Here is a 7337-nt window from a genome sequence, read left to right on the forward strand (position 1 = left end):
ATTAAACTCATGTATTTCTGAAAATATAGCAGGAGGGAACAATGAGTAGAATACTGACTCTTGAAAGGAGCTTAATAGTGTCTAATTGACCCTGAAATGTCTAGATGAGTTCTGATTAAATTTGCCACAGATATAGGGATCAGTGGAAGAAAGCAAGATATAAGACAAGTTACAAAGAAAGAACACTCTCTCATTTTATGTATTTTCTCTGTATGCTCATTGGAAACACTTGTGCATTTAGTTTAAGCATACTAATGTAGAAGAGGACTTGTGGGTTGAAAGCCAGGGTATAGGAATTTAACAGATGCAACAAGAAATTTGAACCTCATCATTAAAAAAAAACTCAATTTTATAGACCTCCCTTTCTTTACCTCTAGCAATAATATATGATTTCTATAATATATGATACATATATAATTTCTGTGAGATGGTATATGAAAAGTAAGTTGTACAATGCTTATCACTTATAAATAAAGATCACAAAAGCCCTTCTTTACTGTTATTAGAGTAGATAAACACAGGACAGGATCAACTCAGTTGGTTGGTTGCTGCATGGCCCATATTCACAAGTCAAGATCTCTTCTCCAAATAACTGAATTGGTAAGATGATTCCGGAAATTATATTCTCAAATTTTTATTATACTGGGATTAAACTATCAAAAACAGTAGTAGGTATTGACATATCATCTTTTTTTGGGGGGGGCAGTCCTGGATCTTGATCTCAGGGCTTGAGCACTGTCCCTAAAGCTTCTTTTGTTCAAGGCTAGCACTCCACTACTTGAACCACAGCACCACTTCTGGCTTTTTCTGTTTATGAGGAATCGAACCCAGGGTTTCATGCATGCTATGCAAGCATTCTACCACTAAGCCACATTCCCAACTCTTATCATTTTAATTGTAGGGAATCTGATTTGATTCACCTTTACCCAAGAGCAAATGGGAAGGAAAGAGGAGGGTTAAGAAGGGTTAAGAAGCTATACAATAAAAAAAGAATTGCCTGAAGGAGGAGAAAATGGAGAATAATGATGTGGTGATTACTTGAACATAAGTTATACTCTTATCAGACTTTTGAAATGGTTTATTTACTCATATACATATTTATTTGGTTATTTAAATATGGAGTGCTTAATGAATTTGCATGTCATTTTTGTGCAGGAGTCATACTAATCTCATATAGTTCCAATGTTAGTGTCTGTGATGCTGAAGCCAGCACTTGTCTGCTTTTCTTAAAATAATAATATTTTAAAGAAATATTGGGGCTGGGAAGGTGGCTTAGTGGTAGAATGCTTGCCTTGCATGCCAGAGGCCCTGGGTTTGATTCCTCAGCACCACATAAGCAAAAAGAAAAAAGCCGGAAGTGGCACTGTGGCTCAAGTGGTAGAGGGCTAGCCTTGAGTTGAAGAGCTGAGGGACAGCGTCCAGGCCCAGAGTTCAGGCCCCATGTCCAGACCCCAAAAAAAAAAATAAAAAAAATAAAAAATAAAGAAATATTGTAGCCCAAAGGATTGAGGAGTTAATAAAAGTTCCATCATTTTCCATTAATGGTAAAAATCTTACAACCCACATAGATAAATTCATATTTTTGGATTGAGTACTGAACTTCCACATTTCTAGGGTAAGGGGAGTTAATTATATTCCCGATAACAGTATCTTGCTCTCTTTTCCTTCAATGCTCCATCAGGCATGGGATTGTACTATCTTCTGTGATCTGTTGTGAATAGCCCTAATTTTTCTTTTTGTTATTTATGGTCTCTTCAGCTGCCTTACTTTGAATGTATTTATTAATGTATATGATTCTTGACATTATAAAGCAATGGTAATAGCTATTTCTTTTCAATTATGTTCTTCAAAAAGCCAAAGGAGTTATGTATACAGTTGCTCACACACTGTTGTAAATACCAGGTGTCCATTCTTCCCAGCTTGGATGCATTCTGGCAAGGCAGCATCTCCTGTTGTTGGCAGGTTCCTGGATTAAGCCTGATTGTGCTTTTTGGATTTGATTCTTGTTGATCCAGGAGCAACTAAACCTTTTCACTCAGTCACACAACGGCCCTTTGAGTAAATTTATGCTGCCCTCCTTTGGCTTCCATTGCACAGAAATAACACCTGTGCATCCATATACATCCACATCTGTGTATTATAAGGCTTCTCTTTGTGCTGACCATCTTCGTTCTGCTCACATTCTAGGATTTCCAGGATTTCCTGTCTCTCACTGCTTGATTTTTTATTTTAGAGTGGTTACATATCCTTGATTTTGCCCTCTTATCTTCCAGTACCTTGAATACATACCAAACCATTCTTAAATAAAGAAGAGACTAAGAAAGGGGATTCCACTAACAATTTATTGGGCTAAAAATTGTTTCCAAAGATATAACAAAAATTAGACTCTTAGGGAATATTAACTAGAAAGAGCTAGTCCTGATGCACTGCTCACTAATGCAGAAGTGAAATACTTAGTCATTAAGTTTTAATTTGTTATATATAGAGACTATAGGTTAAAATGAATAGTCCTAGAGAATGAGAAAGAAATTTTTTAGGACTTGAGTCCTGGATGGTATTTCTCCTTACAAAAGCTAACAAATATCTTTTGCTTCCTAAGCTTAAGCAAAAGCAGAACTGCCATTACATGTAAGACTTTCACATTTAGGGCAATAAGTAAAGAGAAAGTTTTCTGAAGCATTCCAAGCAGAATCATCAGATTTTAGGATTGAGAGTGGCTTTATTTATTCATTTATTTATGAGATCAGGCTTTGATATGTAGCTCAGACTGGCCTCAAACGTGATCCTTTTACTCTGCTTGAGACAATTTTTTAAGTCATATATTTAGTTTGGAATTTCATTAAAAATGTGACACTTTGAAATCACATTTGGCTTCCTTCGCTTCAAAGTTATTTCAATTTTTGTGCAAATAATTGAGAGAGGATCCCACACATCCATCCCAGGGGACCACCAAGAGGCAGGCAGGCAGAGTGCTCGGTACCTTGGTGGTCCTCTGGTGAACGGAGTATAGGATCTCTGGATAGGTCCCAGGGCAGCTCGAACCCCCTTCTGAAGCGGAGCAGGGAGCAAATCCACTGGGGAGCCTATCCCGGTACGGGCCACCAATGAAAGAGGATCCCACACATTCATCCCAGGGGCCCACGCAGAGGCAGGCAGGCACAGGAGAAAGATTATTACCAGGTTTATTGGAGGAGCCATATTTCCCCCAAGAGGGAGCACATGGCATCTGTCCCTATCCAGGTAGCAGGAGGGTCTGAGGGATAGGAAGTGAGGTAGATGGGAGCTCAGGTGGGTCTGGGAGGAGAGAGGGAGGGGCCAGCTGTATGTCTGGAACTCCAGGAATGGGAGGGGGGCCCAGGTGGAGCTGAGGACCAAAGGTGAACATAATACTAACAATAATGAGGATGAAACAATTGGGTGTGCTAAAAACAATTTAGAAAAGGAAAAGGACTCCAAGTATCTTCCTGTTTATTGTCTTGGGTGAATCAGAAATCATTCAGAAACTAAAGATGTTTAGGTTTTAAATAAATAATCACTGTTTTTTTCTGTTAAAAAATTCAGAGAAGATTGTACTTAATGTCAAAGAAGTTTGCTCTTTTGCTTTAAACTGTGTTTCTCTTGGATCAATGGCTTAATTTTTTAAAACGAACTTTCTTTGTTGAAGCTAACGATGGCTTACAGAGAATGGAGAGCAAGCAACAAAACAATGATCTTGTTGGTGACATTGATAATAACTAACATTTATTTGTTCCTTTGGTATATTAGTTGCTGAGTGTCTTAAACTTGTTTTAAAATTGAGATCTTAACAACAAATATACAAGGTGATTGCTGTGAGCTGAGTGTATGTTCTCCCAAACTTTTCTGTTGACATCCTCTCCACCACTGTCATGGAAAGCGAATCATCCAGGGAGGTAGGGTTTTGAGAGCTTGAGACCCAGAGTACTGCCTTGTCCTTTGGTGGTGTGAGAACAGGACAAGGAAACATCATTTCCAAAGTAGGAAACAGGGAATCAAACCAGAATCCACCCTGTCCCCATCTTAGACTTCCTAGCATCAAATTGTGGTTTTCTATTATTGCCACCTGAATGAGCTATGACAGTGTTATTATTTTCATATATAAGAGAGAATTTTAAAATTAAAGGACTTAGCCTGATGCTGGTGGCCTACACTTATAATCCTAGCAACTGAAGACAATGAGATTTGAACATCATAGTTTGAAGCCAACCCAGGCAGAAAGTCTATGAGGCTATTATACCCAATTAACCACCAAAAACTTGGAAGTAGAGCTGTGGTTGAAATAGTAGAGTGCTATCTTTGAGCAAAAAAGCCCAGGGACACTACCCAGGTTCTGAGTTCAAACTCCAGGAATTGTATATATTGTGTGTATTTAATATATATATATATATATTAAGTATATATATTAAAAAGGGAGCTGTCTTGATGTGAACCATTAGTACTTGAAGTATATTATTTGGCCTAAATTTTAAAAAGTCAGTTTCAGTTTTTGTCTTAGGAATATTCATACAAGTGTCATATATTTTGAGGGTACATCATTATTCACCATTAGGTGAATAAACATTCTGCTATTAGCATCTATATAGGAAAAAGCAAACTACAATTCAAAGACAAAACAATGAAGCAATGACATCAAGCTAAACAATAATATCTTACAGCAAATATGTATAAAAGCTCACATATGTGTATTTTTATGAATAAAAGCAGAGGCTGCTAGTAGTTACCAAATAGTTTTGTAATTCCCTAATTTTTCTAGGTACCCTGAGAGTTAAAAAAAAGCAACGTGAAATCAGTTTTGGCCAATAAAATATAAGGAGAATTAATGAGTATTCATCTGGGTCAAATAGATAAAGGGTTGGTATGCCTCCCCTTTTTTTTCTCTTTCCCTGTTGTCATGATCTTTGGGTCCAAATACCCCTCATGGCATAAAAATAACTTGGAGAGAAATGCCATGACTTGTATTGCATGAATTCTAAGAGGATAAAGCCACTGAGAAGGTGGATTTTGTTACTGCAGCAGTACTGGGCCCATTCTGGTTAAGAGAGTACTCTGTGTGCCACCCATAACCTCATCATCTGAGGAATATAGCATAATTTGATAAATAAAACTGCATAGTATTTGTGCAAATTGTATGGTAAAATCCTATAACTTACAGAGCATGTATCTTAGGTACACATACATTTTATTTAATTGTCCAAAGGACCAAAGATGAAGTTTTTTCCAATCTCTACAAATCACTGTCCCAACAAAAGATAATAGTATTTTCTAGGCATACACAGATACTCATGTTTGTTAAAAGGTTGGGGTGACTTGTCCAAGTGTTCATCTACCTTAGGTCCTGTCTGGCACACTAGTATCTAAACAGTCATCATCTTTGCTCATTTATACCATTCTATTTGGGAAAATCTGTCTAATGTCTCTGTAGTTAAGTGGCTTGTTATACTGTTTTACCACACTAGTTCTAGAAAACTGAGATGATTCAGATCCTTATCCCTGTAAGTAGTTTGCTTATTTATTTATTTATTTATTTTGGTCTTCTTGTTATTTTTGATAGGAATGAAGGGTTGTTGTCATTGTTGTTCTTGGTGGTAGTGGTGATTTTCTTTCCTAATTTAACTGAGCTGCTAGAACTGGGAAAATCTTGAGTCCTCAGTAAAACAAGGCCTTTTCTAGTTCCGATTCTATAATTCTTTATGAGCAAATTCTTTATGAGCACAAATTAAAATTGTGGAGTTAGCACAAATTAAAATGCCTTTGATAATAATACAGTGAATCTGATCAATGCAGATGACTAAGCCACATAATTCAATCTCTGAAGTGGGTTTTATTCAGTTTGACTGTCTTTATTCATTACATAAATTGAGTGATTAGGTAATAATAGTCTCTGTATGAGAAGCTAGCTAGCCATGGTCAAGCTCTAGATTGTGAATGGAGAGATATACATTTTACATAGGTCACATGCACTCAAAGCTATGCCAGTACAGACACTGTTCACATTCAGCTCCTATAAAAAAATATAGGAGCTGGAAAAACTTGGCTCAGGTTCTTATGAAGAGTAAATCATTAGAACATAATTTAATAATTACATGCAAAAAGTTAACATAATTAGGGACTTGGTAACATTGGTTAGTATTCACTTTTGTTTGATTTAACCATTTCTGAATTGGTGAGATATTTTAATAACTAAGTTTGTTGCTGTTTTAGGAGTTCATTTGAGATTTTTTTCATGTATGAGAGGATTCTATGTGCCAAGTTGTAGCCTGACTTGTTAGTTAGCTTCGATTTGAAATGAACATATATCATTTTGTCTTCTTTTCTCAGATACTACAAATAACTCCATGTAAAATTAATGAGAAGCTTGTTCCTTCTCTCTAAGATTTAATTAAAATGCTTATTTTTCTTTTAAACATATTCAAGACAAACGATGTTCCTTTCAATGGAATGAAAGGCATATCACCAGTAGATTTCATGATCTTTAATTGAAAACTATGAATGTGGCATGCCTGTTTTCATTATCCACAAGCAAGTGGCATCTCATCTCTCAGCCTTCCTTTCCTCCATCAAATGGCGCAAGAGTGTTTCACAGATGGACCCAGGGTGGTGAGATGAGAGTTAACCTAATTAATAGGATGTAACTACTTAATAGAAAAATATTTGTTGCACATGGAGGGAAATAACATTTGAAAACTCATTTATTAGATTGACAAACTAAGGTATCCCATACAGTGTTCTGATCTGCCTGACTGCTAGTTTACTCCTCAGTTTCAGTATTAGTTGACAGATTCCACTGTCTCATTAAAGCAGACTTTACACAAACTACATCTAGAGACTCACTTGTATTTTTTTTTAATTTAACCTTAGTGTGGGGAATTTAATGTGCTTGTGAAATTTCTTCCAAATATTCTTTGTGGATATTCAAATACATGTGGTTTCTTGTTAAGGACTCATAGAGCAGAGGCAAACTTTTTATTAAAGTCTGTTGTGGTTATGTTTTTGCTTGCTTATATCTTCTAGTTCTCTATACAAGGTCTTTGCCACTCCTGTCACCCACTGTCTGCTGTGATCCTATTCATTTCCTCCTACTGTCTAGGGAGTAATCTAGTCACTCATGACTGTGTTCAGAGTTCTCCTTTGCTGTGACAGTGGGTCTTTGGTGACGCACAGGCCTGAGGAATAGTAGTGCCACCTTGGCACCATGAATTGTAGTTCATTGCTTTTCAGTCTGTACCCCCAGTTTCCACATCCATGCATCCAAACAATTATGACTCAAAAGTACTTAGGAAACATTTGTTTGCCTACTGAACTGTATAGACCCTTGCTGC

The 7337-nt window shown here is 36.7% G+C and overlaps 1 non-coding gene across 1 annotated transcript; it reads right to left on the minus strand.

Annotated features, from left to right (window-relative positions):
* Nucleotides 1-1110: 1110 nt before the first annotated feature.
* On the minus strand, nucleotides 1111-1213 carry LOC138832660 (U6 spliceosomal RNA). Its single transcript, XR_011373608.1, has one exon. It is a non-coding gene; the product is annotated as a U6 spliceosomal RNA (small nuclear RNA).
* Between the last annotated feature and the right edge of the window lie 6124 nt (nucleotides 1214-7337).

The sequence above is a fragment of the Dipodomys merriami genome, unplaced genomic scaffold, assembly GCF_024711535.1.
Source record: "Dipodomys merriami isolate MVZ:Mamm:240054 unplaced genomic scaffold, mDipMer1.0.p SCAF_2, whole genome shotgun sequence".
Lineage (NCBI taxonomy): Eukaryota > Metazoa > Chordata > Mammalia > Rodentia > Heteromyidae > Dipodomys > Dipodomys merriami.